This window comes from Micromys minutus (assembly GCF_963924665.1).
Source record: "Micromys minutus genome assembly, chromosome: 3".
NCBI lineage: Eukaryota > Metazoa > Chordata > Mammalia > Rodentia > Muridae > Micromys > Micromys minutus.
Window position 1 is genome coordinate 82,243,286 of NC_137972.1, and position 24,441 is coordinate 82,267,726.

Below are 24,441 nucleotides of genomic sequence, written 5' to 3' on the forward strand. Positions count from 1 at the left end.
AACACTTCTCCACTGTTGGTGGGGTTGTAAACTGATAAAACCACTCTGAAAATCAGTCTGGCGATTCCTCAGAAAAATGGACATAGTACTACCTGAAGACCCAGCTATTCCACTTCTGGGTATTTACCCCAGAGATGCTCCAACATACAACAAAGACACATGCACTACAATGTTCATAGCAGCTCTATTTAAAATAGCCAGAAGCTGGAAAGAACCCAGATGTCCTTCAGTAGATGAATGGATACAAAAATTGTGGTACATTTACACAATGGAGTACTACTCATCTATCAGAAACAGTGGCTTAACGAAATTCTTAAGAAAATGGATGCATCTAGAGAATATCATCCTGAGTGAGATAACCCAGTCACAAAAGAACGGACATAATATGCAGTCACTGATAATGGGATACTAACCCCAGAAAGCTCTGAACACCCCAGAAACAACTTACAGACTGTGGGAAGTTCAAGGAAAAAAAATAAGAATGTATTTTAATTAAAATAGAACTGTATCACATCCCCCTTTCCTCCCTACAGCCCCTCCCAGCTTCTCTCCTATCCCCTCAAATTAATAACCTCTTTTCCTATATTATTGTTACATATATACATCCGTGTATGTATATGTACCCACAAATACTTAATTACAACCTTAAAAATGTATTCGCATACTTTTATGCAAAAATGCTTAAAAATTTGTACATTTATCTTTGTTTTTTAAAATAAAGTTTTTCAAAAAAAAAAAAAAAAACCAAAAACAATCCAGCATAGTTAGAGTTCAAACAGGTATTCCACTGGCGGGGAGGGGGTTGGTGCAGAGTAGGCTTCCCAGAGGAAGTAATGTCTCCATTAGTCTGCTTTGAGAGTGGAGTGGGAAAGAAGTTCAGAAGGAAGGAGCAGTGTGTGCAGGAGCCCAGAGCAGGCCAAAGCCAGCCTGTGTACAGAACAGAAAGGTTGGAGAGGAAGTCCCATAGAACACTTTAGTCATGTTAGTATATTAGGACATGATCCAGGGACAATAGGCAGGCTAGAAGGATGAATTTTGATGGGAAAAAAGCTGATGATAAGAAAAAGAGATCTCTGGCCTAGGGGGAGCAGGGAAGGGTAGAGACAGCAGGCATGGCAAGCCATTATAATACTTGGGGGTTAGGAGACAAACCTGAAGCCAAAAACTGTCTGAGCCCATCAGGAGCAAAACTTCTTGAGCAACTGAGCAGGGCTTGTCTACCTCTACACTGTCAGAGCTCTGTGTTAGAAAACAGTCCAGTCACACTGGCTGTCAGACCATGGCTCTGCTCAGAGCTTCCTTGGCTCTTCTAGCATCCTTATGTCTCACATTCTACAGGGTATTGGTTCTTGGATTCCTGTCCTAAGATTGAAAATGCCCCACACTCAAGCTACATTTGAATGCAGCCTATGCATGCACATTCTCTCCTATAGTTCAGCTCATTTCTAGAATATTTGTAAAGTCTAATCCAAAGTAAGTGCTATATAAATCATTCTTATAATGTATTTCTTAGGACATAATTATTTAAGAAGTGACCTATATATGAAAAAAAAAAAAACCTCACAACTTATACACTTCCAGTGAACAATGGCAAACTAGCTTGTTTCAAAAGGAAGTTATGGGACTGGGAATACAGCGCAGTTGCAGAGCACTTATCCGGTATGTTTGAAGACCTAGGATTAAATCTTAGCACTGGAATTGGATACTTACAGATTTTAGGAGAGGACTAGACATTGTCTTCAGTAAGGAACCCAGGGATGGGCCATGGGGCTTTAAAGGATGGCTCCAAATCCATTGTCACACAGGTAGCCCTGGTTAAACTCAGCCAAACAAACAAAACAAAAAGACATGAATCTGAGGAAAAGACTTGTAGGGATGAGGGTGTAGGGTGTAAGGTTTAGGGAGAGGATACAGGGTGAGGGTGATTGGGAATTTGGGCTCGTAGTTGTTAAAGTCTCATGGGATCAGTTTTTCAAAGAACAACTTAATAAAGTTACTTTTCTAAAAAGGAAGAATGGGGCAGAGAAAGGAGGAATAGAACCAAGACCAAAATTCAATGAGGAAAACATTAAGTTCTGTAGCTACATGCCCAGTAGCATCCAGGACATGCTGGTATGAGCTACAGTGGGTCTGAGTGGCCTTGATGGCTACAGTCCACATGCCATCCTCTTGGGGTGACTTGATTGTCTGTGGTTTTCCTCAACATATACCTGATTGGGGTCCTGACATCTCCAGCATCCTGAGGTCTGGCATCTCCATCCTCCTGGGATGTGGCATCTCCAGTATCCTGGGGTTTGGCATCTCCAGTCTCCTGGGGTCTGGCATCTCCAGCCTCCTGGGATCTGGCATCTCCAGCCTCCTGGGATCTGGCATCTCCAGTCTCCTGGGATCTGGCATCTCCAGCCTCCTGGGATGTGGCATCTCCAGCCTCCTGGGGTCTGGCATCTCCAGCATCCTGAGGTTCTTACTGCATTCTTGGCTTCCCTTTCACGGTTTCACATATTGGTCTTTTAGGTGTTGGTCACAGGTAGGCCAATCCTGCTATGCATTGCTTGGCTACAGGCTTTCCATTAACATCTGGGTAAAAGTTTTCATAACCCCATAATCCTTTCACTTTGCATGCTCAGAAAACCAAAATACTGAGGTCTGTCACGAGCTTAAGTGGTAGCAAGCTCTTTTGGACCATGGATGAAGTGGCCTCTGAACCCCTGGGTGACAGCATATGGTGAAATTAATCCCGAAGAGACAAGTTCGTGTGTGGCCCTGTGACAGCAGGATGCCCCAGGCAGTGTGTTTGTCTCAAGGACAGAAATCTTTGAAATGAGCTTACCTTTACACCCTTGATCCTACAACGCATGGAGGCTTCACGAATGCTGTGACTAAAGACATCTTTTCTACTGCCCCCATGTGGAAGATGTGTTTGGATGGGGCAGCTGGAAACTGCTATCCTGTCTTACTGACATACCCTTTGAAGACTCCCTTTTTACTCCCCAAGGCCTTTTCAGAGCCACTGTTCACCGAACCTCTTGACCCCTCAAGCTTCACAAACTGCTCCCAGTTGCCTGGCTAGTTTTTTTTTTTTTTAATCTTTTTATCTTTTCCAGTCTCCCCAAGTCCTTTCTTCTCTGTGTAGCTCCATACAGTGTTGAGTTATACGTTTCCAGTTTTAAGTAAGGAATCCTTATTCAGTCTATGCTCAGGAGAGGAATCGTAGCAGGGCGAGCAGGTGCCATTAGTCTGACAAAGAATTGCGTGAACATGTAGGGCATCTGTAGCTGACAGATACTAGCAGAGCCCCTGATGAGTTGTTTCTTATCATCATACCATGTGTATTTACGGCAGAGGCATTACTGCGCACACTGTGTGCGGCTCATCACCCTGATGTACCTTCTTCCTGGATCCTCCCAGATGGTGGCGATTCCCAGCCTTTTCACACTTAGGCCAAGACACGAGGCTTATTCTTGCCACCGAGAAGAGGGTAAGAATGCCCTGTAACTCCCTGGTGCTGGTGATGAGAGGCTCTGAAGACTCCCCAGTTGCACACCTCTCCCTTCACACTCCCACAGTTAACACAGATGCTGCCCGTTGACAGGCAGATCCGCAAGATCAAAGGATGCTGAGTCTCTGAAGCACCCCATTAAAGAAAGTTAGCTTAGCCCTGAAAATTATCCAAATTTTTGACATGATCAAGAATTAACTTTAGCAGCTAGACATGAGTTTTTATTGCTATGTTAGGCTGGTCCATGCTGACTCCCCTGTTTGGACCAAGTGAAATGAAATTGGCTAGAAATTGAAATTGGTCAGAAAGGGGAATTAAGATGCAGAAGCCATGTCATGGGGTTTCAAATTTTATCCCGAGAGCAATGAGTACCTTAATACCTGGTAGAGTCATGGCATAGGATTGGCTCTCGGGTGTGACTTCTGTGGCTATATTCCCAGTAACATATATTCACTATGGCCTGGTTTAGTATAGCTGATACTGGGGGCAGAAGGAAAGAGATGTGGGGTGGGATGGAGTTAAAGGCAGTGTCCTGACCTGTGGGCTATAAAATCCTTATGGCGGTCACGTGATTGGGTGTAGACCGTTTGGCAATAGTTTCGTAGATATGGAACAACTGCACATTAAAGTCAACTGCACAATGAGCTGAGTGGTTTCGGTGGGGCCCACCCCCATGTCACCCAGCTTCACGGCGGTCTTGGGTATGAGCTCACTCTGTGCACACTTTCTCCCGTAGATCCCATCACACTCATGTGCACTCGTGAACACTGCCCGAAGCACCTCCGCTCAGGTTGCAGATAGTTTTACTAGACTTGCAGTGTGTGCAAAGATTTCTTCTTTCCCAGAAACATGGTGGATTAATTACAGAAAGCAAACACTTATGTTTTCCCGCCATCATTCCTCAGTGTGTAAATATCAAACTAGCATGTCCTGGCTTGTATTACGTTACAACCCTTAATTCTTAAAACTGCTGTTTTGAGTTCCTGACCCAAGTTTATTTCATTTTTTTTTTTAAATAAAATGGTTCAATGAATTTTGACTTGGGAATAGGACCAGATTTCCAACAATTTTTGATGTGTCTCCAGCATCGATAATTATAAAATCAAAGTATCTCTAACTCTGCAGAAAGTTGGTGGTGTTCCATGTCTGGCAACATCAAACTTAGATCCACGTCAATAGAAAGCAAGTCTCTCTCAAATTTGTTTTTACCTCTAGCAAATAGTATAGTTAAACCCATGTCAAAGAACTATTAAGACATATTTGTCATTATTATCAGTATGCTTTTGTAGACCTCTTTAAGCATTTCTCCATCAAAAAACATCTCAGGAGAAAAATATCTGAGAAGCCCTGGTTTATCATGTGCTCCTGGGGAGGAGCGATTCAAGGTGACCAAGGCTAGGTGACAAGGCTAATGCTGTGTCATCCATTGATGTTGGGCACAAAGGAGAAAAGGAGTGTGCTGAGTGAGAAAGGTGACAGAGACAAAAGCTTTGTCTGGGAGAACCTGCCTTGGAAATGACACTGTATTCAGAATAAGGTGCACAGCCGAGCTCCGAGGTCTCTGCTGGGAACAGTGGATGGCAGATAGTTCCGACATGGAACTTGATGGGGTAAATACTTTCCAATCACCATCCACCATATCTAATTATCAGGAAAGATGCTTTAGTTGTTCTACAACATACATATTAACTCCATGTAACACGTAATTAACTTCAAGCTGTGCAAACATGAAAACCATTTTGTCTTTAAAAATGAAACGGCATGTTTACATATTTTATGTGTGCATGTGTGTATGAGGGTAGGTTCATGTGTGAGAGCAGGTGGTCTCACAGTACAGAAGAGGGCACTGGATCCCTGTAAGCTCGACTTACAGGCAGTTGTGAACTCAGGTCCTCTGCAAGAGTCCTATTCCACGATTAAAAACATTGTTCAATTTTTTTCTCTTAAACTCAACTTCTGAGCCATTTGTCCAGCACCAAGAATTTGTTTCTTGTTAAAAGTACAGTCTGCTCAGACTGCATTTTATTATGTATGTTTTCAGGACCGACCACTTGGTAATAGATAATCAGTTTAGGTTTCTTCCCTTGAAAGACTCCCACTCTGAGCACTTGGTTACCTATAGCATCTTGTCTAGGGTTGAGGGCCCACAGGACTTTCCCTTTCTTGAGGTTTGTTAAAAGCTATTTTTATGTCTTTTGAGAACTCTCTTTTCAGATCCCAGTACTATTCTTCTAATATTTTTTAAATTTTCTGAATCAATCTTCCTTCCATCCTTTCTTTCTCTTTCTCCCCCTTTCTCTCCTTATTATAAAAACTGAGGTTTTACTTTCACTTTCATATCCATCCCTGGTATCTGTGTAAGTCAACAGCTGGCTTTGGATCCTCTCAGCTCGGAGTTACAGAGTATTTTGAATACCATGTGAGTGTTGGGAATTAAATCCAGTGTCCCTATGGAAGAGTAACAAGTGTTCTTACCTGCTGAGCTAACTCTGCAGCCCCTTAAGTTCTTTCTGTATTCTGGATGACAATCCTCTGCTCTGGGGTGCAGCTGGCAGTGACCCCTCTCTTTCTGTAGGCTTCCTCCTTACTTGGCTGTATTGTGTGGGCAAAAGCTTTTGAGTTCTATAAGGTCCGAGTTGTCACTTGTTGGCTTCAATTCCTGGCCAAATGGGGCCCTAGGCAGAAAGTTAACACCTGCATCATCTGCCTGTGCTTTTTTCTAGCAGTTTCAGTGCGTGCGGTTCACAGGTAGGTCTTTAATTCATTTACAGTTAGTTTTTATGTATGGCAATAGATGTGGATCTAATTTAAATTTTCTGCATGTGGACATCCTTTTTCCCAGCACTATTTGTTGAAAAAAACGAAACTAACTTATAATTACATCATTTTCCTCTATCCTTTTCTTCTTCCAGCCCCTTCATGCCTCCCTTTGCTCCCTCTCAAATTCATGGCTGATTTTTATTAATTCTTGTTACACACACACACACACACACACACACACATCTCCTGTTGAGTCCGTTTAGTGTTGTTTGTATGTATTTGATTTCAAGGCTGAACTTGGTATTGTATAGTCAGTTAGGAACCTTTTCCCTAGGGAAGAGTGTTTTCCCTGCTCTGTCTGTAGCTCTCTGTCTAGGGGTGAGCCCTGGAGAGATTTCCTCCATCCACATTAACCATCACTGGTTTTCTCCTTGTTTGTGCAGCCCTGCGGTTCCCTGTCATTTCTGGAAGACAAATTGACATGGCAGATTTCTTGGTTCTTTGGCGGTTACAACCTTTCTGCTCCCTCTTTTACCATGTTCCCTGGGCCTTAGGTATGGGAGTTACATTATAGTCATGAGTTATGCTGTAGATTTCCAATAGGGCCTGGGCACCCGTGGTCAGTTACTCTCTGAGAACAAATTTAACAGGCAATCTTGCTACTTAAACGATCTACTCAAGACGTTTTTCTAGGGTTTTACTGTTGGGTCATGTGGCCCAGTGGGTGTGGCTGGAAAGTTCTTTTTGTAGCTCATGAACTTCCACTCGACAGATACACTGGAAGTCCAGAGGACGGGAGCCCTCCAGGGTAACTCTGATATTTTTAACCGTAGCCTGGTCTCTGCTTAGTCATTAAAGTAAGTGTGGGATTTGCTCTGCCATTCAAGCAAAATCCCTAAATGCCGTGATATTAAGTGTGCACCTGTACAGTGTATTATTGTTGTTGTTTTAATAACCAAGGGGGGGGGGTAAAGAGACTTCATGAAGTAAGTGTCCCCTGAGTCACACACGGATTAAGAAAACTGAGAATAGAGCATACAGTGCTCTGTAACACTTACAAAAAGAAAGTGGAGAAGAATTTTTGAAAACTGGCATTCATAAAAGAATTCCAGATCTGGTAGAAACTTCTGATTCCAAAAAAAAAAAAAAGTTTTAAGTTTGGCTGGTTTACTCATCCTGGCCATTCTCCTGTGGAGATTATTAAACAGGCAGGACAGGAAATCCTGTCAGCAATGGGACATGGGGACAAGAGCCACCTCATAGCCCAGGTTCCTGGTTGGGTGTTGGCATCCCTCACGTTGAGGGAGGGAGTTGTGGGCTAGGCACCTGCTCTACTGTGCAGGAGAGGGGAGTGAGCACCCAGGAAATGATGGTTAGAGACTGAAGACCGCAGTAAGTGTGAGTGTGAGCTCAGAGCATCATTTCCCTCATTCGCTGCCCCAAAACAGGCTTTGCTCTAGAGTATGCCAGGAAGTTATTCATGCTGACAGATGACCTGCAGCCAGTTTTATCACTTAGGTTGTAAGTTGTATTGAAGAGTAAAAGATAAAAGATGAACTTTGCTCTGTTGCGCATGCTCCCTCTGACCTCTGACCTCCCGATGCTCCTTCCTCGGGGTTTAGTAGGCAGCCCACGGGCACTTGCCACCATGCCTAGCTTACACTGTTCTAACACACATTTCAATTCCAGGCTATTTTGAACTAGAGAATACAGGGTGAGTAAGATATTGGATTGATTTTATTTTATTTTTTTTTTTAGAAAGATCTGGTACTTATGCTTAAACTTTTTAACCCAAACTGACCCTAAAATAACTTCTAATAGTTCCAAGAGTGAATTAGTCACTGCCTTACATGTTTATGTTTCTCAGTTCTTTTACCTCTGGGCGTATTTGTCACACTGTACCTCACTCGCTCCTGCAGGACATGCATGGTGACCATTGTGTGCCTGTGTGGAGGTCTGGCAAGGAATGTGTACTGCCTACTGCTGCTCAGCATTGACCAGGTCTCACGTTCAAAGCTGACCAGATGCAGAATCGGGGGTCATTGCACAACATATCTGTCTGGGTCTGTGTGAAGGGAAATATTTAATTGGCTAACAAAGTCCTCACGAAGTTAATGTGCTCGGCAAACCTTGACACATAGAAATGTTTTTATTGAACTTATTTTGGAAAAAAATAGAAGAGCTTTCAACTATTCCTTTGCGGTGCTTCCAATACAAACATTGCCTCACTGAGCGAGCTTGGAGCACGTGATGGGGACGCAAGGAAGCGGCAAGCAGGCGGCCTGTGGAAGGCAGCGCAGTGTCAGAGCTGAGACTGTGTGTGTGACTCTTCGTGAACACCAAGTGTGCGGTGCTGTGGGGTGTTGGAGACATGTAATGTCTATACTCTGCGCTCTCCTTCAAGTCAGTCATTCATGGAGTAAAACGTAGGTGTCCACACGTCAGGGATGGAATTCCGGACAGAATTCTTTTAGAAAGTGAAGGGTGAACAATGAAATAATAGATATTAATGAACGGCTCCCTTTCTTGGGGGGAAATAGTATTTTGAGTGAGAAAGCTTAAACAACACACAGGATCTTGCTGAAAAAAATCATTTTTTAAATTGCTGTATTCTTCAGCATAAAACAATGTGCATTTTTAGAAGGCTATGAGCTAGAGGTGGTGGTTGGCGCCTGTGGCCCGGGAAGGCCTGAGCAACACAGCAAACCCCGTCAGATACGTCTAGATAACCCGGACTCGCAAACATACACACAACATAATACAGTGCCCTAAATGTTTCCTTCAGGCCCCAGAGGGGTGACTGATGTGTTTTACGTTTTCTCACGACTTATATGGCTTTTGAGCATTACTTTTGTGTGGTCAATATGCCTCTTCTCGGGTATCCTGTTCCTTCATAACCTCCGATTTGTTCTGGAAGAATCAATTTAATGTAGGTAGTAGGGCTGAGGGCAAAGTTCAGGCAACCCTGAGCAGGACTCATGTGCTTGCTGACGCGTGGTATTTACGTCTGCTGCTGCTTTGAGACCGTGCCTGCTCTATAGAGGCCTTCCTAGATTGATAACCTCATAAAACATGAGATTAATTTAGACCACAGTTCTGGAGGAACTAGGGCAGTGATCTTAACCTGTGGGTTGCACCTCTTTGTGGGGGTCAATGGTCCTTTCACAGGGGCCACTTAAGACCATCCTGCATATCATAGATGCATATCATCTTCCGTAATGGTCAGTAGAGAAATTACAGCTATGAAGTTGCAATGAGGATGATTTTATGTTTGGGAGTCACCACAACATGAAGGTAGCAGCACTGGGAAGGCTGACACCCACTGCTCTAGGACATTCCCCTGACATCAGGGGCTTGGATGGGAATCTCTATTGCCAGGAAGCTAAAGAAAACGATTGCTTTCTTTTTCCTTTTTAAACAACGACAATTTCACACAATCTATTTTGCTCACGTTTCTGTCCTCAGCTAACTCTTCTCAGCTCCTCCCACCTCCCCACTTACCCAATGTTATTTTCTCTTAACAGAAATCAACCCCCCCCAAAAACAACCAACCAACGACCACCCCCCAAAGAAAACAAAAGTCCACAAAAACACAGCTTCTTGGTTAAGGGTGGGTTCTCATGGCCACTTCTCTCGGTGCTGAGACTGTCTGCCTTGACCTTGTGCAGATGTTGGGAGCACTGCCACAGTCTCCGTGAGTTTGTGTGTGCGTCAGTCCTGCTGTGTCCAGGAGACACTGTTTCTTTGACGTCACCACCCATGTCTCTGCTACCTTGATGCCTCCTCTTCTGCACAGATCGGAGCTTTCAGGGGAGGACCATTCAGGACTGAGGGCCCCAACTGTGTATTGTCCACTTGTGGGTCTCTGTGTTCCTTTCTATAAAAAGACGCTTCTGATGAGGATCGAGTGAGTATAACTTATTCTGACAGTGCAGCAGCCTACAGAATGAGATACACACACACACACGTGTGTGTGTGTGTGTGTGTGTGTGTGTAATTATACATCCAACAAAAGGTTAGTATCTAGAATATATAAAGAACTAAAAACATCAAGAAAACAACCCAATTTAAATGGAGTTCTGAGGTAACCCATACCTGACAATGAAAAATACTGCATGTACTCTTTTATATGTGAATGTCAGCTTCGGAGCTTTAATGTGTGGGGGCACATTTTTAAAGCTATTTTTATGTTCTTCTTCCATCTCCCTTCCAACCTTTATTCCTTTCTAATCCCACCTGCTCCCCCAGGTAGTAGAGAAAGAAAGTTCGAGGGGAAAGGGGGTCATAGATCTCTTTAGGCTACTAACTGCTGATTGCGGTTTCTGGGTTCCTTGGGGCACATCCAACCTTTGTGGTCAGGATATCTCCAGCTTCTCATTTCTTTGCCCCCATTGCTCACGATCACTTGACAAACAGTAATAGCAGCAGCCAGGAGAGAGTGAGGAGCCCTGGCTACCGCCTTCTTTTTGGAGCACCTCTTCCTGCCCTTCTTGGGGCTCTGGCATTTATTCCCTCCACAGAGTCCCCAGAATTAATCTGCAGCTGGCAAAGATCATGCCCCTCCTAGATCTTGAGAAAGTCATAATTAATGGCCATGGACAAACTGAGGCATCCCCATACCCCACACCTGGGATCACAACAAAAGCGTACACAACACAACTGGGCTTATAACAGAAACCAAATTTTTCACTCTAGATGTGTGTTCTACAGCCCAGATAACCAGAGGTTAGGTGCCTAGTAACAGAAGAGGAGAAAATACATTGCTATGGAAAATCTTGCTGTTATAACAAGTTTTAGTTATGAACTTAATTAGGTCCCAAAGGAAGTGCTTTAACCTTTCTGAGGGTAGTGTTCAATGACATAGAATCTTCTAACAACACTACCACACCAAGGACCAAGCTACCAACATATGAACCCTTGGGGAACAAATTTCACCCAAACTGCAGTGGTAATTTTGTTAAAGGACACAACTATTATAAGGATACATTTTTGGTTTGAACTCTAGGTGATGCTTCACACTGTCCACACCAGATGACTATGATGTGACTTATCATAGTGTGGGGGGTGATTTTGTCAATTGCAGAGAGCGTCTGCAATGGTGTGACTTTTGGAATTCGGGGGGCTTTTTAGGGAGTATATAAATGCTAGAGCCCCAAGAGGCAAGATGAGCTGTTGGCTGGTTGTTGGTTGTGGTTTGTTAAGTTGTCATGTGCAAAGAAGAAACAGCAAGAAACTAAATATCTGGATGGCAAAGATCAAACTTGCCCCAAAAAACTGAATTCCCCTAATCAGCAAGAAGTAGTCTAATGGCAATGTTGCCCCTTCCCTTACTGAGATCTCTTTCCTTTGCACTCTATCCTTTTATTCTTTTTTTTATTTACTGTTAGGGGTTGAAAAGAAGAACTCACAAAATAGTAAAAGGACAGCAACCACTGAAATGAGTATTACTATTACTATAGTGTCTTAGTCAGGCTTTCTATTCCTGCACGAACATCATGACCAAGAAGCAAGTTGGGGAGAAAAGGGTTTATTCAGCTTACACTTCCACACTGCTGTTTATCACCAAAGGAAGTCAGGACTGGAACTCAAGCAGGTCAGGAAGCAGGAGCTGATGCAGAGGCCATGGAGGGATGTTACTTACTGACTTGCTTCCCCTGGCTTGCTCAGCCTGCTTTCTTATAGAACCCAGGTCTACCAGCCCAGGGATGGCATCACCTACAATGGGCTGGGCTCTCCCCCCTTGATCACTAGTTGAGAAAATGCCTTACAGCTGGATCTCACGGAGGCATTTCCTCAAGGGAGGCTCCTTTCTCTGTGATAACTCCAGCTTGTGTCAAGTTGACACGAAACCGCCAGTATATATAGTCCACAAGAAAAGTGAGCAAACTGTCCACAGGTAGGAACTGTTGTAACTTTCTAACTTGTGGACTTTGAAGGGTCACCTTCAGGTGGCAAAATGACTTTCCTCGAATTTCCCAATTTGTGGCCACAATTGGGTCAGCACTGGATTTCTTGACCAGTGCTTCTTGTGGGGAATCTTGTACATCCTGGGAGAAAGGACACGATCATCTCAGGGGCTGTGGGAGCTCTGAGGTGCTGCTGAAGACATTCTGCCTGGTTCCTGTGCTTTGTTTATAGACCACACATAGGATTTTCAAGGTGCAAGGTTCACACACCCTGAAACAGGCCTGCACCTTCCTAGCCCCAGAAGCCAGCAGGAGCCAGCCTTTGGGGGTGTGGCTTGCAGGATCTGCTGGTCTTGGAAGGGCTACCAAACCTAGTTTTATTCCTCATGTGACACTATGTGGCTTTAGCCTCCCTTGTCCTACCTTGAAGATTCAGAACGGTCTGGGTAGAGCAGCCATTATCTCCCTCATTTTCTTGGTTTTGGGGTTATGATGATCTCAGATCTCCTGTGCTGCAGCGTCCAAGTCCCAAGCTTCTGACTCAGAATTGTGAACTTGGTGCCATTAAGATCCCAGAGGGACTCCATCAGGATGGAGTGCAGCCAGAGGGTAAAGGTAAGGGTGTGCAGAAGCCTACAGAGCCCCTCCTCAGCATGTACTGCTTTTTTTTTTGATGCTTTTGTGAACCCCACAACCAAAAGCAACGTAGGGAAGAAAAGTTTATTTCAGCCTGTCGTGGAGAAGTCATGGCTACAGGAGCAGGAATCTGGCTGCTCACATTTTTCTTTTGCATACACACAGGAAGGAGAGGAAAAGAGGGAGAAGGAGAGAGAGAGGGAGAGACAGTCAGCTGGGGCGAAGTTACAGATGCTCAAAGCCAGCTCCCGGTGATGTATATGTCCTCTAGCAAGGCTGAGTCTCTTACAGTTTTCACAGTACCTCCAAACAGTACCACCAACTGGGGATCAAGTGTTCAAACACATGACCCCATGGGGGACTTTGTCATTTAAACTGCTGCATTTAGCTCCTTGGCCCCCATAGGCTCATGGCAAATTCATGATGCTGAATACATTTGATATAATTCCAGAAGTTCCCAATAGTCTTTTATAATCTCAAGGTCCACAGTCTCTTCTGCGATCCAAAACAATCTCTTAAAATGAATCGACCTCAAAAGAAAGAAAGAATGACCTCACACACTTTCAACATACAATGTCACAGAGTATAATTTTCTATTCTAAAGGAAAAGACCAGAATATGCCAGCAGGTAAACAATCGACCCTGCAGCTCCGTGTCCAGGATCTAAGGCTTCAGTTGTAAATGTCTTCGATGGATCCCCCTCCAGTTTTGTTGCTTGGAGTCCCCACTCTCTCTGGTTCCTCCTCCTGTTTATAGCTCTCCTTGATAAAAGACTCAAGATTCTGGTGTGTTCAACTTCTTGGGATCTCCACATCAGCCCAGGCCTCATCATAGCTTAATATAATGGCCTCCTCATGGGAACTTTGTCTTAGTTACTTTTTGGTTGCTGTAATAAAACACCATGACCAACAGAAACTTAGCAACGATTCACTTTGGCTTACAGTTCCAGGAGAATAGACCCTGCAGCTACTGGGAAGGCGAGCATTGTGGGAGGAGCAGGAAGCTGCCTGCTCACAGGTTATCAGCAGGCAGGATTGCAAAGCAAGTGTGGGGAGTGGGAAGATGATATCCACAGTTCCTAAAAATTTCATAATTTTTCCAGACAGGAGGAGTAGAAATGTATGAAATTCCTGCAGGCAAAAGCAGGTGGCGGGAACCAGGAAGCTAAAAAGTTTCATCTTAGTAAGAAACAGATCTTGATTTCCCAGATCTCGCAGGGGAGTCAGCATGCACCCCCTTGTCCCCAGCTAGTGTGGCTTCTCAAGAGAAGATAGAAGAAAAAGGCTCGAATCTAATAGTGTATCAGGAGAGGAGTTCGCACAATGGTCAGGTCATCCCAACTCTCTTAGTCTCTAATTTCTGTCGTCCCTCCCCGTCCCATGCCTTTGACATCTTCCTTAAACCCTTGGGTCAGGTACCAAGGGAGAATGTGAAGCCAGAGAGGAAAGAGTGTGGCTAAGGAAAAGTACCAGTTACACTTGCTCAGAGTGAGAAAGAGCTAAAGGACCCAGCCAGCCTGACACAGTGGTTCCTTTTACGTAGCTGTGTCCAGATAAAGGGACAAGAGTAGAGGAGATTAATTCTGACTCATAGTCTCAGAGATGTCACTTCATTATGGTGGCAAGAATGTGAGAAAACAGAGCATCACAGCAGCCAGGAAGAAAAGAGAAGGGAATGCAGGAATAGGGTCTAGGGAAAGATAAACTTTCCAAAGACCCCACTCCCCAACCCCATAACCTATTTTTTTCTAGGTAGGTCCATCTTCTGCCTTTTAAAACCTCCCAGTTATGCCTTAGTGTTATGAATCCATCAAGGGATCAATGCATTCTTGAGGTTGGACCCATCAGAATTTAAACATCCCCAGAGACACCATGACAGACATCTGCTTGTTAATATCCTACATGGTTTTGAATCCAGTTAAGATTAACCATCCCATAGGACTTCTCTAAGGTACAGACAGCCTATGGGTGGGGTCTATAACACTTTACCATTCTCATTCACGGTGCCTCAGCCACCCATATGAGAGGGTTCGACGTGCCAGAAGTCTCAGAGTAGCAGACCTTCCATAAGAGGATGGGTGGCATTTCCTCTTCTAATTTCTCACCCTCAGCTAGCTCTTTGTAGGAACAGCCTGACTCTAGATGGAACCTGAAGAAATAAAGACTCTGTTCTGGTCTGTTTACCGTGTGAGGCATTCCTTGGAGGCTGGGTCATGAATCCAAAGTGCCCAAAGGAAAATGAGACAGGAAGGTCTGTGGAGACATTAATACTTAAGAGCAGAGTCACTTAAAATTTCCCAGCAATGTCCCCAATCCAGAGGCATCCGCAAGGCCTTCCTCTGTTGCACACAGCGGGAGCTGAGGTTGATGCAGCTGCCAAGGCACAGACACAATGGTCCTTTGAATTCTCCATTTCTTCTTGAATATTCATGCGAGTTTTCCGATGGATTCCATGATGCTATAAGGCTAGTTTTAGAATGTGAATGATTTGCGACATCAGTCTAGCTGCTGAGAACATATGCTGCTTAAATCTTTCTCGTGCGTCTCATTTGTAAAACAGGAATATAAGATCACTTGTTACAGTTTGAGTGTGAAATGGCCCCCAGAGCCTCATGGACGGGGTGTTTGCTGCCCAGCTCACGGTGCTGTTTTGGTAGGTGGTAGAAACTTTGGAGAGTGAAGTCTACCTGGAGGTGGGTCACTGAGGCTATAACTTTGAAGATTATTTAGCAGGTCTCCGGTCCTTTTCCTTTTCTCTGATTTCTGGCCACCAAGATGTGAACTGCTCTCTGATTCACCATGCCTGTCTGCCCTGCTGCAATAAACTGACACTTTTGATTTTCTCCTCGATTTTATGTCAGGTCAATATGCAATCAATAAGCTGTACTGGTGGCTGAATTAGCAGTGCCCATTAAACGCCTAGAATAGATTCTGGTAGTGTGTCCTGGTTACTGTTTGGTTGCTGTTAAGAGACACCATGGCCAAGGCAACTCTTACAAAGGAACGCATTGAATTGTGGACTATTCCTCTCCTGATGTACACGCCCACCATGGGTCCTTGTCATCGGCAGTGTCCCGCTTTTTAATCATCTCCTGACCCCATATCGTCAAAGCACACTGCACTTTCACACTCAACTGAAGGCCAGCGAGCATCTGAAGTTAGCTAGTGTGCATCCTCACTGGGTAGGTCCCATAAGGCAGTGCTTTGTCTTCTGGGGTCTGTTCAGTTCTTACTCTGTTCACTGTTATCCTAAATGTCCTCTGTGCAACACTCTGTTGTTGGTCTCAGTGTTTTAGGCAACCCTTGAACACAGTGCTGGCTCTGTGTCCCCGTGAACCAGGAGGCTGTGATGCGGGTACGGACAGCTAGAGGCCAGTCCCTTGTTAGGAGAGCTAGCAACAGGTGCTGGTGCCCGAGCTCAGGGCGAATGAAAGAACATGGGTTAGACAAGGTGCTTTTACACGGAAAGGCATACAAAACAAGGTGGTGTGCCAGCCTGCTGTCAAAACATAACCAGAGGCTCATGGGAACCTAATCCTGCATCATCCCCATCAGAGAATTAGCCCAGCGGTCCACATGTATATTATTTGTACCCTTTGCCAGAGCTAAACCAGGGAGAACAGAGACTATCGGCAGGTGAGTCAGTCATGGTCCAGCCGTCCCCCTTTCTCGCTTCCTCCTGAATCTCTTCCCACGCATCACCTGCTCATTTTCCGTAGGGTTCCAGCCATTTCCTTCTCTGGAGGGAGGGACGGTCTTGAGGCCCCTTTCCTGGTCAGAGGTGGCCATCTGACTGGGGAAGGACAAAATATGTGTGGAAAAACACGTAGAGGGAACTCTTAGCAATGCCATACAGAATCTGGAACCTACCAGCCATCCACCAGGCAAGAGAGCAACTTTGGATGCAAATGTTTCAGACTCTGGAGAGAAATAGGTACCTAGGCACCAGTTCCAGTCTCGGCCTCTCTGATCATCATGAAAAGCTGTTCTCTGAGGAATTAAGCAAACTCTAGGAACTACTGCTCTTGGGAAGGCTGGCTACACACACCACTTGGCAAAGTGGCATCACTTAAGGGGGTAAAGACTGGAGGCACAGTGGTGCCTTAATTGGAACACCTGGTCCTTGGCTTCCATTGTTGGGATGAAGCCAAGTCCCCAAGTCTTTTCCCTGAAGGGTTCAGGTACCCTCACCCTGTTTCCATTCCAACCCCCCAGGCACCGGCACTGTAATTATTTTCTGACAGGTCTAAAGTTCTGTGCCACCCAAACCTGTTTCCTACCAGGGGCTTCAGGTTTCGGGTTTAGATGCCTCTGCTGGGTTACCCACGGTCCCCAAAAGTACCAGGACCGGATGAACTGTTTGAATGGGTGTTGGTCAAGCTCCTAAGGCTACCAGCAGGAGCCAGAGACTCTGGCAGCCTCCGCGGGGTACTACTTAGTAGCCGAGGTCCCCGGGGCCGGGCGGTGGCGCTGGGATGGGATGGCATCCTCACACTGGTCTGGCTGGCCCGGCTGGCCCGGCTGGCCCGCGGCACAGCGTCCGCCTTCCCAGCGCGCAGCCGGCGGCGGCGGCGGCGGCAGCCGGGGCTCCTGGCACCAGGCCTGGCTGCAGGCCCAGGGCGAGGAGTGGCTTCCAGGAAGCGGGCGGAGAAGCGTTCCAGCGGAGTCTCGCCGTGGCCGCGGCGGCCCCGAGCGCTCCGAGCCCGGGTGTTCTTAGCGCCCTCGGGTTAGAGCAGAGGACTTAGGGCGGGAGGGACGAATGGTCCCCTGGACGCCTCGCGCACTTGCCGGAGGAGCTGCGCAGGTGGCTGCGCGCGCCCTCCGCCCCTGGGTCGGGGCCAGCGCTGAGCTCCGCGCGCCCGGAGGGGCGGGACAGGCGGGGCGGCCGCGTCCCAGCCCCATTTAACTTTGGCGGCGGCGCAGGCTGGAGGCCGGCGTCGGGGACCGTCGGGATCCCGCTCTCCGCACGAGGTGTCGCCGAGTCGGCGCTGCTCGCCACCGTCTCGCAGCGCACATCCTCATTGCACCAACAGACGCTGCTGCGACGCCGTGTGGGGAACACCAGCGAGAGGGTCCGGGGACAGTCTTTCCGAGGATGGTAAGGATGTGCAAATTGATGGGAACGCTGCTGGCAAGTAGGGTCTTAGGCTGATCAGAGGGCTTCATAACCTGAGCACTACCCTACCGGGCTCAGATAGCTCCGTGCAGGCGTACGCTACAGGATCCGGGAACGTTGGGCAGAACCTTCCCCGTCCTCTGCGAGTGAGGGGTGCTCTCAATGATGGAGGATACCCTGCGGGGTCGGCAGACTGCGGGCTGATCATAGCTTGGAGTGAAGGTCCGGAGGTTTGGCTACTGAGGCTCGCACACCTGGAGCGCAGAGAAACGAGATGAGACGCACGCCAGGGAAAGGAGGCGTGAGGGTGGCGGGCGCTGAAGTGTGCGAGCCAGCGGAGAGGGAGAGGGGCGCGTGGTCCTGGGGCCCAGCCCTGGCCGCCTCCCTTCGTCCCAGAGTCGCCGCCTCAGGTCGGAAACAGCAGCACATTTGCGGATCGCATTAAGCCAGGCCTTAATGCTTTCTCCAGATGGAGAGAAGCCACCGACCCGCCCCCGGACACCGACACCGCCAAGGCGCCCGCGAGGCGAAGCAGGAGTCGAGTGTGACCTCGGCTTTTCCAGTCTCCACTCAAACCGAGTTCCCTGTAAACTGACAGGAAAACACATTGGGATAAAAGGTTCTCGTCGCCCTTCCTCACCTTTAAAAGATTATACTGTGGCCCCCAGAGTTCCCTTAAAGGCAGGTCTGGAAGCAGAGGGCATTCTATCATCTAGTGAGAAATTCCTCGGATAGATAGATCTGCGTTCCAGTCCTGGACTTTCTGTTTTGCTGTGTGCCCTTAGGTAGGGTTCTTTCCTCTCTTGTTTAGTTGGCTTTAGGCTGATTCTCATCTTTGCTCCAAGGAGAAGTTGGCAGGTGCCCTAACCCTTGGTTTCAGGCTGATTCTCCTCCCCACCCCCTCAAACGCCCAAAGCCACACCCTAGTGCTGACAAACAGGCCAGGAGGTGACCAGAGGTATGCGTTGATGACTGGGGACAGTCTCTGCTCTCCTCCTTGGTCTTGGTGGACGCATCCTAAAGGGAGCCCCTGTATCGCCTCCATTCTGCGGCAGACAGTCCCATCCTAGGCTAACACAAAGGTTTCCAAGACACTGCTTGGGCTTCAGGGTCCCTGCCCTCCGATTGGTTCCTTAGCTCATAGATTCTGCCTCCAGGGCCAGAGCTAGTTGCGAACTAGGCATTTTCTTTTTGTCTTTTCTTTTGTAGGCTGTGAGGGAGCCGCCTAGGATATTCGACCCCATGGCTTCCTGGACAGGATCCTGGTGGCTGCTGACACGAATGATCTTTATGGTCTCTGGTCTTCTGCAGGTAATAGAGTGGGACATGGAGAATTCTGGGCATGCCTGTTTTTGCATGAGAGTATTTTTCTAGATGTTGTAGGATCAGTTGTTAATGCTGCACTAGAGACTCTTATACAGATGATGTTGTGGTTGGCTTCTCTGTAAGGATAGCTCAAAGATCTGGGGTCCTCTCTGGATCTAGAGCAGGAACTTGATACTGTGTGGACCGATTCACCACTAGTGACTTAGGGGCTTGGAGGGGGGGGGGGAGCTGTCTTTCCTGACTAGAGTGGTGTCCAGGAGAAGCTACATGTCAGAGGTCAGGAAGAGTCTGATGGCCACACTAGCTTAGCCAACTAAATAAACATTCTGGAATCACTGTCAACACCCCCTCCCATTGTGGGGGTCTCTGTAGAGCAGTGATTCTCAACTGTCTTAATGCTGTACCCTTTACTACTTTTCCTCATGCTGTTCAGACCCCCAACCAAAATATCATTTCATTGCTATGCCATAACTAAGTTGACTACTGTTATGAATCATAATGCAGACACCTGTGCTTTCTGATGGCCTTAGGAGACCCACATGAAAGGGTCTGTTGGCCCCCAAAGGGGGTCACAGCCCATAGACTGAGAACCACTTCTCTAGACTCTTGTCTTTCTCAACCAACCCGAGAGGCTGCGCTCACAGATGGTATTCTTGTTTGTCTATTGGTCAAACTCAAGTAAGTTTGCTGGCTTTGGCGAGGGGAGTGGTTCCCATGGTAACAGGGTGGACACTCGATTTCCCTCCACTAAGGACAGTCCCTGCCCAACTCCAGTCTGTCATTGCTAAGTGGGAATACAAGTCCCGGATTGCTGGGTCTTCTTATATTTCAAGATAGCTGGGGAGTCCAGATTTCTTCCACAACCCTTTGGTCTATAACAAAGTGAGATCCAGACAAATATGTTTGCAGTTGGATTCAGCCAAGAAGTGTGTGGGTCCTGACTTAAAAATGCAGGGAACATTTCAGTTAATACTATGCCCCGAGGGCAGCTGCTAATCCCGTGCAATGTCTTATGTGACTTAGAACAAGACAACACTTCCCCGAAGATTTCACTTCTGGCTGTGGTCTGTGCACCCTCGTGGTCTTAGAAGACCGCCTAGTACTTAAAGGCTTAAGTCTGTTAAACAAGCATGCAGGCATGGATGAAAATCTATACTCTGGGTAACTGAAGCAGGGGCGGGTGGACCTTCTGCTGTAGTCTCTTAGATTTACTGCCTTTAAGTCTTTTCAGTATACCATCAATTCTGTGGCTCACACACAACTGATTAGTGAGGGGCATTATCCCCTTTATCCCGTTTTACAGTATTCTGTAACCATATTTTAGTGGTTATAGTTTGATAGAAGAAAGGCTAAAAGGATGTAGAGAAAGAAGTTTAGCGGTTAAGAACATCTGCTGTCCCTGGGAAGAACTGGGTTCAGTTCCCTGCACCTGGGGTAACAGCCAGCTCCTGAGGTTATGACGCCCTCTTCTGGTGTCCATGGGTAACTGCAGTTATGTGCTTACACTCACTTTATAGGCACACACAGAGATTTGAAATAAAATAATGTCTTTACAAAAGTTATGGTTGGGGAGGGTCGTTTAGCGTTTCTCTTGACAACATGTTGTTGTAAAACTAAGATGATTTGCTTTTCTATCTCATCAAATGATCTAAAACAGGATACACAAAATGTCCTTCCTCGTCACATAGGGCTGAGCCTCCAAGGCAGCGTACTTCCCATTGCCTTCTCTTCTCTGTACCACCTTTGTGTGGTTTGAGTACGTCGTGAGGGGGCATTTAACCAGGTTGAATAACTCAGTGGCCTCTTTGGATTTTTCCATATCTGTGCCTGCGGTGGTGTTTCCATGCATTAGGGTAACGGTCTCAGTCGTCCATAACACTCACTGAGCTTGCAGACAGGGACTCAGAATAGTGCTCACTTTGTAGCATTGTTTGCAAGAGGCAGTGCACTGGGAAGTGCAAAAAGGTGAAGCAAAGCAAGGATGAGGGAAATGAATGTCAACTCTATTGCTTCAGCTGGCTGAAGGGCTTAAGTTAGCATTGTGCCTGCATATTCGGCTATGGAACTGTAGGGGGCGCTCAAGAAACATGAGCTAAGGAGAGAAGATGCATTTATTCTAGGCAGGGGCAACCCTCTCAAAAGCAGGTTCTCGCAGAAGTGGACAGGGCTGTCTCTGGTATTTCCCCAGGCTCATTTGAGCTTTGTGAGTTTTCCATCAGTCTTAGAATTTTAATATTGGGACTGGGCTCAAGGTGTCCCTCCGTCTTTTTCCCCTTTCCTCTTAACGGCTACAAGGTAGCTGGGGAAGACTTACAGATGTGTGAGGGTGAGCTGTAAGAAGCCTGGGGCATTTTAATTAATCAATAAAAATGAGATTTTTATTATTAAATAATGGAAAGTGTAACCTCTTATAGTTTCTGGTTACAAGCTCTTGTGACAGGCACAAGGTTTACCTCAGAGAAGCTGAAGGCCTCTCACTCAGGCAGCAGGAGGCCTCTCACTCCCTTCCTGCCTAGGGTCCTGGAAGCTTGCTATTGCTTCAGGTCTTTCCTTAGGACCCCGTTTCCCTAGTGAAACAACAGTTGTTCTCCTACCCCTCCAAGCTTCTGTTGTTTGACCAGTGTGATATTGAAAAAGCCACTGTATCTAAGGTATAGAAGCCTCTGGAAGGCTGAATAATGGCTCCCAGATCTGTTCACGCCCTAATCCATAGAAGCCATCGGTGCCCCTTAGATGACACTTTGCCATGTGAGTGGAAATGCTGATGTGGCGAGATTATCCCAGCGCTTCCCTCGAGTGGGACTCCAGATGAAGCAGAGGCATGGGAAGCAGAAGAGGTTGCCAAGGAAACCGGAGTAGTGTAGCCAGGAGCTAAGGGACGCTGGAAACCTCTAGGAGATGGGAGGCAAGGGATGATTCCTCCCATGGAGTCTTCAGAATTATATATAACTGGCCCTGGAGAACCTGGACTTTAGTTCACAAAACTCATTTAAGATTTCTAATTCATAAAACTATATAATCATATATTTATGTATATATACACACATTTTTGTTTTGTTTTGATTCTTCTTTTGATCTTTCTTCCCCTTCTCTGTAAATGCCTGTGTGTGTGTGTGTGTGTGTGTGTGTGCGCGCGCGTGCGTGCGCACGTGTGTATGTTTATATAGGTTGTATGTATGTATGTGTGTGCATATGTTTGAGCGTGTGTGTATATGTTTGAGCGTGTATATGTGTGTGTGTTCGTGTTTGTGTGTGTACATTTGTGTATGTTTATACATGTATGTATGTATGTATGTGTGTGCATATGTTTGAGCGTGTGTGTATATGTTTGAGCGTGTATATGTGTGTGTGTGTTCGTGTTTGTGTGTGCATTTGTGTATGTTTATACATGTATGTATGTATGTATGTGTGTGCATGTTTGTGTGTATATGTGTGCAATGTGTATGTGTGTGTATGTTTATATAGGTTGTATGTATGTATGTGTGTGCATATGTTTGTGTGTGTGTGTGTGTGTGTGTGTGTGTGTGTGTGTATCCCACTGTTTGACACTGGGTATCTTTGACAATCACTATTCTTTTCTGAACTCAGAGCTCTCTAATTGGTCAACTGGATAACCAGTAAGCTCCAAGGATCCACATGTCTGAATATCTTCCACGACATTAGGGTTATGGACGTGAAGAATTAACTGCACCTGCTCTACTGGCCACTGTGTGTAGTGAACATCTATACAGCTCACATCCTTGGTTACTGTTTGGTCACTTCCCAGAGTCATTCTCTTTTTCCAGAGGTTGTGCCTTTAACTACTCTACATCTTATTCTCTGAGACAAGGTCTCCCACTATATCTGGAGTTTGCTGATTGTCTAGATTGGCTGGACAGGACTCCTTCTGTCTTTCCTCCCCCAGGAATGGGGTTATAAGCACATACTACCATGAGCAGCTTTATTCATGGTGCTGAGCATCTGAAGGCAGATCATGATTGTGCAGAGAGTACTTCACTCACTCAGCATCTCCTCAGAATAGTCATATTCTCTCTCTTCTGGATTCACTACCAACTAACCACTGACCCAGGGATATTCAAATGTCTCTTTTGCTGTCTTTGCCCTGCACCCACTACGTCATGAGTTCCCAGCTCAGAGATGCCTCTCAAATCTGTTTCCTCCTCTGGATTTCCACAGACACCAGGCAGGAAGCGTTAAGCAGTACAGATGAACAGGGACAGTCTGTGGCTGCTGTGGGAAGAGCCTGAAGAGCATCCTAAGAATGCTTATAGTCATTGCAGGGTCTCTGAAGACTAGGTCAGGTGGCAGAAAGCTTTGTCAGGACTGTGGGCTGCTGGACCTCAGTGGAGTAGATGATGCCCGGAGATTGCTGGCACTGGCCCTGCCTGGTGATGGTGAGCCCAGGACTTCAGAAGTGGTGGGAGGCTAACTGTAAACACAATTCAATGATGGCAGGAACCCATGATTGTGAACATGATTCAGTGAAGGCAGGGGACCCTGAATGCCCACTTAGAGGGGGACAGAGCTTGGTACGAGTTTAGGTGGGGTGAGAAAAATAGACATTGTAAATTCCTTCAGGTTTTGAATTAGGCTTAGGGCAAGAAGTTGATAGTTTCACCTTGATCTTGGGAAATGTTTGGATCACTTCGAAGGACTGGGTTTGAGGGGTTTTGGGGGATGGAAGAAAGTTGAGACACTGAAAGGGCTATGCACGGCTTATTTTGGGAGATTAAATGGAATGACAAGATGAATTTCTCCACAAACTGCACTCCAGCATATCAGAGTCTTCACAGGATGCTTCTGAGAGAAAGCAAGAGATTAACAATATAAGGAGAAGAAGAAAACCACAATTATATGTAGTTGTTTCATAACAGCAGCATCCCAACACTGCATCCCCGCTGCATCGTTCATGGTCTGCGGGCGCAAGCAGAACATCCTGGAGGCCACATTTCAGGGTTTACGACTGTGATCCCTTTTGCTTTATTTTTACAAAGATGCTAATTTCCATAAATAGCATGGAAGCATAAAGCAATTTCCTCTCCAAGTATTTTATGCAATTACTTCCTGGAATTTGTCAGTGCTGAAGAACTCCAGCCAATATATGCTATAAATTATTGTGGCCAAATTTGCAGAATCCCATTTGCTCTCCAGGCATCCATTTAGACACTTAATAGAATTTTCCTCTCTAAGTACTTTCAC